The sequence below is a fragment of the Maylandia zebra genome, linkage group LG8 (genome assembly GCF_041146795.1).
Source record: "Maylandia zebra isolate NMK-2024a linkage group LG8, Mzebra_GT3a, whole genome shotgun sequence".
NCBI classification, from domain to species: Eukaryota; Metazoa; Chordata; class Actinopteri; order Cichliformes; family Cichlidae; genus Maylandia; species Maylandia zebra.
In genome coordinates, this window is record NC_135174.1 from 23270105 (window position 1) to 23283093 (window position 12989).

The window sequence follows — 12989 nt, forward strand, 5'->3', positions numbered from 1 at the left end:
AGACACGAGAAACTCAAAATACTGGGTCAAAACTGACCCAGAACCGTGACAGGTTGCATGTTTATAGAACAATAAAACTGTTGTAAAGCTGCAACCAACAGTAAAAAAACTCCATCAAGGAATGAACTTGCTTCTACTGATCTGCATTCATTACTCATGTTCATTATTAACAAATAAACTTTAGTGCCTCCTACCATCAATGCTTGCAGGTCTCATGGATTTTCCAGGAATAATAATGCTATTTTACAAAGAGCCGATTGGTCAGCAAGCACTGATTTCATACTTATTCACATTTCCACTATAAATGACCAAGGAACAGGTAAGAAGTGAAGCATCTTCATAGTACAGAAACACCAAAGTTAACCCTGTAACATACTTAAAGTACCTTTATATAATATTTTGTGAGTTTTTGAGACCTCAAAATCATCAGCATGTTTTCCCCTAAAATAAATTGTACCAAATACAAGATATAGAAAATATGATACAAATTCATGTAATCATTTAAAAGTTAAGTAAACACCACAGTTTCCAAAAGTTAGAATTTTTTTGGCAATTATTTTATGATTCAAGCTAAACCCAAAGATGCCTGGATGAGACTAAATCTCTCTTAATAGTACAGGTCTATGGAGGACAAGGGGGAGCAGACAGTTCTAGTCTGGTGTTATCTTGTATTTTGACTGAGGTATTTTGTTAGCAGTTGTAGTAGTACTCTCCACAGTATGTGTGTTCCTGTTTTCATGATTATGCATCAGTTCCTCTGTGCTCCCTTGTTAAGTGTTTATATTTGTATCTCTTGGTCTCTTGAGCTTCTTCCTGAGTATACCATGCTAGTTTTGCTTTGTGCTTATCCTGCTGTGTCTGGATTCTGTTCCTTCTCTCATCAGACCTGCTACCAGCAATAAATATTGCTTTCCATTTGCAGTGTCAGTCTCCTGCATTCTGCACAAATCTGCAATCCGCACAGCAACAGATTGTGAAACAAATACTGGCATGTTTGCTACCAAGCAGACCAAACTGATATAAAATGGGCCAATCACAATTGTTTCAATTTGCATTTGTTTAACATGTAGTTCCCGGCGGGGTGGATTCTGGGCAAAGGTGTAAGCTATGGGGTAGGGTAAATTTCTAAAAGCGGATTAAACAAAACAAAACAAAAACAAAAAAATCCAAATGAAACTTCAGGATAAGTTAGCTGGCTGGGTAAAGACAGGCAAAGGAGCTATTATTTTCATTCATTGGGAATCTAAGGTGAAAAACAGCCTCATCATATTTAAGGTTTTTTCTTTTTTACAGCGTCAGCATGAGGGCTGGCACTGTGGCCAGATGCTATAATTATGGTATGACAATGGTGATGAGTCATACTGTGCAAATGGACTGCCATTTGCACAGCAGCTCAAAAACACAAGTGATTGACTGAAGATGCAGCAGTTTCAGAACTACACTGACTGGCATTCGAGCTCTGAGTATCTCGTGCTGGGCTGACAGACTTTACCGTCATATAAGAACATTTTTTCAGAGGATACTCAAATGTAGAAGGAGACATAGATCTTTCTGATGTGTGTTTGTACAGTGTGAATAATTAAAAAAAAAAAGAAGCAGCCATTGCTTTGCAGCAGCCTGATAGACTTTTAAATTTAAATATACTACCTTTGCTTAATTGATCCAATCACCACATCTGTCCTCCATCGGAAGAACTCTAGAGACACTCCAGACGGTTTAGATTTGATTGAGCCAGCCTCTTTCTTCTTACATGAGTAGCCTCACTGGACCCACAGCTGCAGTCAGGCCTCTTCTGCAAACATGAGATCGTCATATGCTGTCAGTCAACTAAGAACTGATGTGCCTCAATGCCATGCACATATCAAACAGCACAGGGGCTCACAGACAAATACTTTTCCTCTCTCCGTCTTTGCATTAAACAGCTTGACATGATTGATTTTAAACTCCACCGTACCCCACATGACTACATGACTCATAGCAATTATTATTCACTACAGCTTTTGCATATTCCTCAAGGTTAAACCCCCAAGTCACAACACATCATTTTCACACTCAAAACAGCACAGTATATGCAGAATACATCAGTTTTCCAGGAGCAGCTGTTGAATGGTTTGTTTCAGCTGTTAGTGTTTAGATATCCATGTGGTTAAGTTTGATTGTGATTGTGATATTCAGTTTCTTCCTCCCTCATAATCTGCCACTTACAATACTGTCATACAGCCTGATGATATGAAAAAAGAACAAAAAAGTGGATTTTGATATGATCAGCATATTTGACCTGTTATAGCTGGAAACATGGGCACATTCAAACATGTATTTGCTGGCCAGCCATTTCTTAAGGTAGTAATGGGTAATACTTTGCACATATAGACCTGCAGGCAGAATTGTGGATGTTAAAAGATACTGAATATTGTTGTATTATTCACAGTTTTTGTGTTGATTTCTAATAAAGGTGTACAGAAACCCACATTGGCTGCGATCAGAAAAAAAAAAACCCTCTGGGAACAACAACCTTCACAACAGGCAACATAAATTTAGTTTCAAAATTATATTCAGGCTTGAAATGCACACAGACTGGAGCTGAAAGAGACACAATCATAAAATGTCATGGAGATCATGCACATCTTAAATCCTCTCCATACAACTAGTTCTAACCTGAACCCTAAAGCCTGAAAGAATCCCTGAAAGAAGCCACGACCAACATGTGGAAATACTGCTACTCAATATACTCTTATATTGATATGCAACAGCTAGAGAAAATATTTTGATTTTTGATTTTGATATACCTTTATTAGTCCCACAAGGGGAAATTTTAGATATTTACCGTATTTCACAAATTGTGTTTTCAGGGGATCTCATGTCTTACGTAACAAGGACCCTGACTTATTTTGCATTTTCCTCTAACACTGAAACCACTTCTCACCCTGCAGACCCTCTGTACACTTTTTTTTTCAAGATGAAGGGACAACTTGTAATTGTTTTTTAAGTAGCTGTGCAACTGCAAATGAATATAGGAATGTGTGTATGTGTGTCCTGGACTCCATAGTTTTCAGTAACAATCCTGTGTCACTCCCAAAAGTTGATTCTGTTCATCTGGACGTAGCGTTTTCAGTGCGAGAAATGTTTTATCACTCATCCAAGTGACTTCTTCAGTCTCAGCTGCAGGTTTCCCTGCAGTCATTCTCTGTCACCATTTTTGTGTGTGCGGTGTAGGTGTTTGAGAGGGAAAAGAGTGTTATTTCCATGCAATCTGCATGTTAAGGACACTACACTACACTCCTTTACCCACTATCCTCTGTGAGGCCTCTGGCATGGCCACACACCTACGACAGCTGGTTGAAAATCCCAAACAGGAGTATGTTTCTCTCTGCTGCTGTTAGAGATTCTGCTTTAACAGAACTCCTCCTATTCACCCTGCACTCCTCATCGCCTCAGGCCACAAGAAGGTCAACATGTTTATCAATAAATGAACTTTCAATCATTGTAAAAATTTTGAAAACTGTGCATTTAACTGTAATGTAGTCGGAATAAATTAATTCGCACAGATTGCTGCCTTCAATCTTGTCTCTTCTACCTAATAAAAGGTTTAAGGAGCTGACAAGTGATTTAATGAGGTGAAAGCTCAATAATAAAGTAAGTAATTCTAGGAACCATCTGGGAGTGATGGTATTTAAACTGTTTAACACCTGCTATTAAGGGGTACAGTGAGACCTATTAAGCTATATGAAAGGATTTAAAATAAACAGTTAGGGTAAACTTAAACAGCGTAGGCTCAGGCAGAAAAGCTGGTGGATCTTACTCATATCAGTGAGATGCCAAAATTTCATAACTAGCATGGCTATATAACCAAAGCTCAGATACGGACGCTACGACTTTTACTCTTCAGCCTCCTTGGTCGTCAAAACCCAGCAGCCTGGAGTAACTGGTTTGCAATTGTGGACTACAAGCATGATTTAAATGCATCATCTTTTCCTAATCTGAGGATAAGGCCATTAAATTTTTACCTGCAGTTTAAAATCTTAGCAGAAAATCTGACAGAGCTGAAGGAGGTTACAGAGCAAACCAGCACAGAAGCAGCAACTCAAGGAGAGCTTGGAGCATGTGTATATGACTCTGCCATAAAACCAAGAAAACTGCTCAAAAAAACAAAGAATGTAAGAAAAGCTTGTTCCTAAAAAAAAAAACCCAAAAAACCCCCCCAAAAAAGACCTAAAAACTAAAAAAACAACAAACAAAAAAGCCCTTTGTAACAACAGTCACAGTTCCAGTCGACCTGTCTTGTTTAACCAGCTTGAAAAACTCTCCTTTTTCATATGTTGTCTCACTGTGGAGACACCCACATCTACCTATTTCAGCAAATACAGTGGGTGGAAAGGTGATGTTAGAGGTCCTCAATCCAGGACTACTGACAAGACAGTGAGTAGACCTACAATATGAACAGACTAGGATGCAAGGTTTTATGGTGAGCTAAGTAAGTTAAGAATTGCTCTATCGCCCTGAAGAGGGTTATGTTTTAAGACACAGGGAACAAAGGAAAAATCTTTGCCTTTGCTGTGCACTATTCCAGCTTTCCTTTCTCTCCTCCCATTCTCTCTGTTAATATATGTCTAACTATTCCACTAAATATCAAATATGTACACTGAAAAAAAACCCCAATTCTAAAAACATTTAATACGTGCGCGCGTGTGTGCGCGCGTGTGTGTGTGCATGGGATGGTAAATTGTAATATGATTTTTTTTCTCTTTAGAATAGCAGAGCCATGGCAGCAGCTCTCATCAAAGGGTTGTATATGTGGCAGTGTAATGGGGTCACAGTGATGTGTAGGACAGGCAGGGTCCCTATTTCACAGGCTGAGAGATGGAATGTGCAAAGCAGTAGCAGGAGCAGGCAGCAGAAGGGCCTGAATAATGAATTCTATCTTTTCGGCCTGTCTGCTTTGTCCTCCCCTCTCCACAAAACTCTACTTGGATATTAAAAGGTGTCATAGGCCCTGCAGTGTCACAGCAGAGCCGGTGGTAATGATAAAGGCAGAGAATATAGGAGGGCTTTGCAGAAGTGAAGCGGGACAAGCAAACGACTGCTGACAAAATGATATGATAAGTGTTTCACCATTCATTTGCCAAATGCAACATGTTCTGATTTGTGCAGTTATGGTAGGTTTTTAAGGTTGACAAGATAAGCCTTGTTTGCAGTAGACAATGTGCACAGAGAAACATCTGAGATCTGGTTGGACTTGTAACTGAGAGAGATGAAAAGCTGACTTTTCTGTCCATCACCCAAGTGCATATACGATTTCAAATTTTGATCCTTTTTTTTCTCCAGGTGACTGCTGAAAAATATGACTAATCGGATTAGATGAGCCTATTCTCGTCCCTAGGACATCAAGTGTTGCAATTATGACAAAGCCGCCAACCTCTCAAAATAATGCACAAGCTCTCCTTTGGTGTCTGTCTCCCGATGCAGCAGGCTTAGGCAGCAGTGAAACACATCTTTCACTTATAACTAGTGGATGGCTGTAAAAGTCCCTTTTGAGTCACATTTTTAACATGTAAGTATGGACATTATTGCAGCAAAACTAATTGTGATTCTGAAGTTGCATATTTGAACCAAAGCTGTGTTTTGCTAATCCACACAAAGTAGTGTTTAGTGCCCAAATCAAACCATGAAGCGGAGTCTTACAAACAATCCTCAATCCCCTTACCAAAATTGTTTTAAGGAAATATACTGTTCAACAGAGAAATTGCAGCAAAGCATTGCATCGATCTCAGATTGCTCTTATGTCTGATGTCAGTTTCTCTTCTTACATAGACTCCCTTTACAGCTATTTCCATCAATGGGTTACCTGTATATTTCTAAACCTCCTCTGGTCTGAGTGGCACCAGCTTGCATGCTGCACATTCTGCTAATTCCTTTTCTTTTATTCAACAACATTGTGCTGCCACTGCTAGCATTGGGTTGCTGTATTCTCTAGCTATTTGTACGCTATATATGGACAAAAAGTACTTGCATCAATAATCCAGCCTTTTAGCATAGTAGTGCATGTTTCAGTTGACTGCTACAGTGACTTACAAGCTGGATGTTCAGTAGCTAGAGTGGATTGTCTGCCATTTCAAATTTCAGTGGTTTGATCTCTGGCCTCTCCAGTGGACATGGTAGTGAACCCCAAACAGTCATTCTGTGGGTGTGTGTGATAGTTAGAAATGACTTAAAAGCACAGAATAAAGCACTATGCAAATGTGGCTTGTAGTAAAACGTGCCTTGAGTGCACTTTACATTATATTCCCCTTATAGAAGTATCATCTATTTACCGGCCACGAAAAATTCTCATTTTCTCAGCACATCAGCCATTTACCAAGCATCATCCAGTTAATGACGAGGAGACTCAAAGTGGATCCCCATCCATAATCACAAAAGGCCATATGTCTATTTTCCCCAATGAATCAATTTTAGGTTTCTTCCCTGCTGGCATTCCAAATTTTCTTCTTGCCCTTTCCTGCATAAAATAACAAGTACTCCCACTTTTGGCACACCTCTGTACTACTCCATATGTTCTCCCTCATGTCATCCATTCCATCGCTTTTTAACACAGTTAGCCATCACATCTTGTTTAAATCAAAACCACATGGTGATCAGTTCTACATAGATCCTGCTCCTTCTGACAGTTTTAAGGCAAAAGGTGGTTTTCCACCAAATTGCACCAAAATGCTTTCATAACAATTTCCAGAACTACCCAGTAGTCATCGTGGCCCTTTTCTGGAGGCACAAATGATCAAAGAGGTCCATTGTCTGTCATTTTGACAACCTTGCCATAATTTACATAATCAACAAAGTCCAAAGGAACTCCCCTGCCATCATGCCCCTTCAAGTGCCATCTACCATGGTTACATCCAGAGCCTTGGTTTATTTTCCAGTTTCAACCTATTCTTCCCATTTTTTTTGCCTCCGATTTCCACTAGTTAATTAAAATACCCATTGTAAAGATTTATCTTCGTCACATTAGTTTTAACACTGGTGGTAGACTTTCTCACTTTTAACCAAAGCCCTGTTATATGTTTGCGACTAATAATGAGCCAAGGCATGAGAATGTCAACAATATTTTTTTATCTAATTCAATACATTGTGTTTTATCTGATGGAGATCTGCTGAACAATTCCTTACATGTAAGAACAGGACGTTTCTTAGAATGTGACATAACCATGGTTAAATATTTGTTGAGTAAGTATGAATTAGTAATTCCACTCAAGCTTCAGCGCATAAAAAACAAAATAGGTCTTCAACAGTGATAAGATGCAGGGTGCATAGCCTAAGATGTGACTGTCTGTTGACGGTAGTGTTTTGTTTTCCCTGTTAACTATTTAAGTGCTAAATGTTGAATGAATGTAAAGTAAGGTTTATTTATGAAAATAAGGAATAACGGACATAAACAGAAAAGTGGACAGGAAATATTCCTCCAGCTGAAACACTGTGCTGCACAGGACAAACATGACATTGCTTCCTTTCACTGTAGTACGAAGTGAAAAGAGGGAGCGCAGTGTGATTACTTATTCAAAAGCATTACTAACTAAGCTGGAATATCAAGATGCAGCAAAACATGGAACACGGCAGCTTGTAAGTACACAGAGGTTTTCGGTTCGGCTACTTGTCGTGTTTGGCCTTCCATTCTTCGCTCTCTTATTTGGATACCATGAGTCCCTGCAGATAGTGCATGCCCCTGGTATGAGTGCTCCTCTTCTCTGACAGAACAAATTAAGCAGAAACGACAGACGAAAGGCCAAATGGTTCCAGAAAGACACAAAGGAAAGTGCTGTTCATGAAAGTCCCTTGTTGTGAAAATGAGGTTTCACAGGATCCTTGGTGGCAGTGAAACATGCCATGAATATGCAATACCTCAGTCAGCTGAGCTTATTTAGCATACTAACAGGAGGACAGCTTTTTGGAGCTGTTCACTGCTGAGCTTGATAAGGGCAACTGTTTTGTAAAAGTTGTAAACTGTACAAATGTTCTGGAGTTTCTGAACCATATAAATTTTAGAGTCAGGGCGTAAAGGATTTATTGCTTCACCCGTGAACTAATGAGAGGTGAGAGTAGAGTTTTCTATTGAGTATATTAACCAGCTACTTAAAATGAGAACTGTAATTAAAAAGATGACAGCTTTATTAACAAATACAGAGGAGTGGAGTACTTGATTAGCAGGGAGAAGCTGATTTACATTCTTGTGTGTGTGTGTAACCCACCCTGCTGTTTTAAATGTGATGCACTGGAACTCCATTCCCCGGGAACATTGTCAAAAGCTGTCAGCAGCTGTTATTGTGTTATCTACCTGTCCTCGGAAAACTATTCATTGTTCATAGAGTTGACAGTTGCAGTGCAGTGAGTAGATGGTCAGGAGTATGATTATTACACTGGCACTTGAAAAAAGTGTTATGGCGTGGAAGAGACCATTTATAAGACCTTGTTTACTCTTTCCTACATTTTTCCCGTGGAGCTTTCTCCCAACAGAGCTACATTTTTTTTTTCTTTCAGCATCCTATAACAAGGCAGACAGCATCTGGCAAACAGCAAAACTAGTTTTTCCTTCAACGGCTGCTGGCCTAATCCATATAATTCACTGTGAAATCTGATTTGTGGTGACAAAACCAAACTGAGATAAAATAGTATCGTAATTGTCTTCTGCTGCCACTCTGGGAGGATCAAGGCTGAATCACGCATACATGAAAGCGCACACACATACAACTGGTGAAATAATTATGATTTTTTTGTGGTTTTCTTGCAAGCGAACAAAACAGTAGATTTCATGCACTGGTCACTTCACTGAAAGAGTGAGACTGTCATTTTGGGGGCACAGAAAGCAGCATTGGGTTACAAAGTAACGTGTTACTGTAATCGCATTACATTTTTCAGTAACACAGCCATGGATAGCATTGCTGGACTATAAACAGTAATTACATCCACCATCCATCTTCTTCCGCTTATCTGGGGCCGGGTCGCGGGGGCAGCAGCCTAAGCAGAGAAGCCCAGACCTCCCTCTCCCCAGCCACCTCCTCTAGCTTGTCCGGGGGAACACCAAGGTTCCCCGGCTGGGACATGTCCAGAACACCTCACCCAGGAGGCGCCCAGGGGACATCCTTGTCAGATGCCTGAACCACCTCAACTGGCTCCTTTCGATGTGGAGGAGCAGCAGCTCTACTCTGAGCCCCTCCCGCATGGCCGAACTTCTGACCCTATCTCTAAGGGAGAGGACGGCCACCCTTTGAAGGAAGCTCGTTTCTCCTGCTTGTATCCGCGATCTCGTTCTTTTGGTCACTACCCACAGCTCACGACCATAGGTGAGGGTAGGGATGTAGATGGACTGGTAGATTGAGAGCTTCGCTTTTACAATCAGCTCTCTCTTCACCACGACCTCAATTACATTAAGGTTACAATTATGTCATTAGTTATGTTACAAAGGTTCTTCAGTTACTTGCGCACCGGGCAGATAGCAAGGAAAAAAAACACCGAACATGTTTTTTTTTTCTTGCTGTAAAATCAGTTGATTTCAGCTCATGTGCGAGAGGAAGAAAATGGCGGCGGTGATGCAGCTTTTATTTTTATAGGAGGAAAGTACAAGAGTGAAATGGTGAAGTGCAAACTTCATCCAGAACAGGAACAAGACTGAACTTCTAACACAACTTTAGCTCTTTGCAAGCATCTGCACACAGCATGCTAACACAAAGCTAGCCAAGAACCCAAAGTGATGTTAAAGCTGAGTGTTTGGCATCCCCGATGCAGCAGCCAGACCATGATCTTTAACAGGTAACAAAAGCAGTGATGAGCAGTCAGGCGTGCAGCTTCTGTTTCTACCTTTTGTTATGTTTCTAAAGTAAAATCACTGACTGTCTTCGGGCTGATTTTCATCTTTGCTTTGTGTTGCTGGTCTTGTGCTTGTACCTAAAAACGAAAAGAAAGATCGTACCCGTGTCCTCGTTAGAAAATGGATTGGTGTTTGTGTGTGGGACTTCGCGAACCTGTAGGTTTACATTGTAATTAGGAGTTTCAGGTCATTTTTACAAAGAAACTAGAAAGTAATGTAACGATTAGTGATACAAATTATTTTCTGTGGCAAGTAACTGAGTTGCATTACTTTTAAGAAAAGCAACAGGGGATGTGTACTACATTACTTTTCTTGAGTAACAACCCCATGCACTGACAAGAAGTAAAGAGGAACAGTGTACAGTTTTAATAAATATAGTAGCTGGAAAAAAGTACTTAAAAGCATTTAATCATTAATAGTGTTAGTCCCAGTCAACACATATTTGTTGGATGTGCGACACACAATGGAACACACAAAGGAGTCCAACAGCTACTTTGAGGTTCCTTCACTCATTAATGTCTAAATTGTATGGCTGATGGGCTTGCTTGGCAGGGCCCTGTACTCTGAGAATAAGCAGCGTCACTTGGACAGATGGCAGGAGAAAGCAGCTGTGACTAAGGGATATACAACAGGGCCAGAGTGCTGTGCCAATAACACAACCTTAGGATGGAGGTTGAGAGCAAAATATTTAAAATGGAAAACAATGGAGTACGCCCTTAAACTCAGCTGTGTTATGAATGCCAGTGGGCAACAAGCTGCAGTCTACATTCCTCATATCAAGGGAAACTCATCATCTCTCACAGCCCACACAGACACAGGGCTGCGCTTCAATCACTCACCTTCCCTTTCTTCCCATTTTATTTGGGTCCTCAGAGCTCCAATCCCATAACTTTTTAACAAAACCTACCTTGACAAGCTTCCTCTGATTTCTCCAAGTGCAGAAAAAAAATATAGTCCAGGAAAACTTCAAGCTATTTCCTCATCCCAGTTGATGTGCTGCTTGGCAGAAGGGATGCATAAGAATGAGCAGTTAGCAGCGTTTGGAGTCCAACTGGGGGGCCTAGCTTGAGAGATGAGCTGGCATTTGGAGATAGGCAGGCACAGACTAATGGAGTCACTCTGAGGGGTTCTGAGTGAAATTTTCATTTCTTTTCTTGGGGGGTAAATCATGGTGTATGGTAAAGGGGTGAAAGCACTGAGGCGCTGTGGGCTGAGGCACAAGACAGCCTGAGTCTAGGACTTCTGCTGAGCACGATATTAACATGAGCCAAGATGTCTGCTCTGGCATGTGATTTTGTTATCTGTTCCCTTCACTTGACTTTGTATCATATTAAAGTTCGATGATTTTTTCCCCCCCTGTCAATCTTGGGGATTTTCAGTTTGTCAACGAGGGAAAAGCATTCCGCACATGTCTATTTATCTTCAGGTATCCGGTTTGATTCAAAGAGAACACACATGTGCAGCTATTACGTCTAAACATAAGGCACAAGAGAATTAAGCCACATGTGTTCAACCACGACGACGACAACAACAACAAAAATCTCGCCTTTTATATTATTTCCTTTTCTTTCTTTAGGGGCCACAGCAGATGTTCCCCACCAAAATATTTGAATTTCTTTGGGGGGCTTTTAGCAACAACAGCCCGAGTTGTTCTGCTTGAAAAGCAACCATTTCTAATTAAGTGTGGTTTCCAAATGAAGGGGTAAACAGAAAAAGCTCCAAATGGTTGTCATTAAGGGCTCACAGGTTAGACCCCTGCTCTCATTAGAAAGGGCCTGTTCTCCACACACACACACACACACACACACACACACACACACACACACACACACACACACACACACACACAAAACCCAATGTGAAACAAAACAAAACAAATAAATCCAAAGCTTGGCTACACATGCCTGCGTATGTGTAATCATTTTTGTACGTATTGATGTGCGAGTCTGTGTTCACGTGCTTACGTTTGTTTGTGCCTGCCTGAAAGAGCAGGCTGAATCTCATTTACAGTCCAAGGGGTCACTTATTGACTGAACCAAACCCCCTGACAGGGCCCAGACAGAATGGAAGCTTAACAAGATTACTGTTATATATAGCAGCGGTAATGGGAACCTCTCTGGAGATTCTGCTGCTGCTGATTTGTGCCTTGCTACCCAGATTTGAGCATTTTGCACACTGCCTGTCTCCACCGGGAAACTCATGATGCATTACAGCTGCAATGGATCAATCAATCTGCTTACTCCCAGCTCTCCCATCGCTCCACCTGCTGCCTGCCAGGGCAGTGATTCCTCAGAAGACCGTGCCAAGGGCTGCACTATGAGCTTGTGCTGCTCACGCATGCCTGTTCACCTGCACCACTAGTTAGAGAAATCACAAAATAAATGGGCATCTTGTTGCTCTCTACCCTACTGTTAGTCATGTCAGGTTAAAGTGGAGGAGCTAAGGATTAGAGAAGGTGGGAGAAAGGAGGTGCGTATTAGAAAATACAGCACTGACATGCTTGTTTTGATTAATGGAGCCCTCTCTGCTGGTGAGTGACAAATTATCAGAAGGCTGAATGGCTCGTTCATCACTGTCATCCTAGGCTTACTAGTGTGGCACATCCAGTCCGGCAGCCAGTCGTGCTACCATCTCACCCTTATCGCTCCCACCTGGTGCAGAAGATTTTCAAGCAAAGGAAAGAAAAGAGTGGAGGAGGATGCAAAAGACATGAAGGAGCACAGCTGAGACGTTGACATTTGGCAGCGACCGTGCTCAGCCATTACTGAAATAGACTTATCCTGGGATTTACTGTATGTTTACTCAGATAACCTGACTGGTAAATGCCTACAAGCAGGCGTGATCATCCACCAAACTATTACCACATGACTGAAGTTAATTTGGGGAAGGGAAAATAGACGGAGTGATAAGCGTCTTTGTGTTTTACAATTGAACGGCAGATAGAGGATTTTTGTTTGTATCTAAGCCCAAGGCTCTGCCTGGCCTCTAATTAAGCAGGAAGACAGAGCTTGAGCAACGGGAATCTTATCTTTGCTTTTGCCAGGCGACAGAGATAGTGTCCAGAAGCATAAACACTAATTAACTACCAAGAGTGTGCTTTACTGTTAGAAGGCTTCTCTGCTGGTGCCTCTTCTGATGG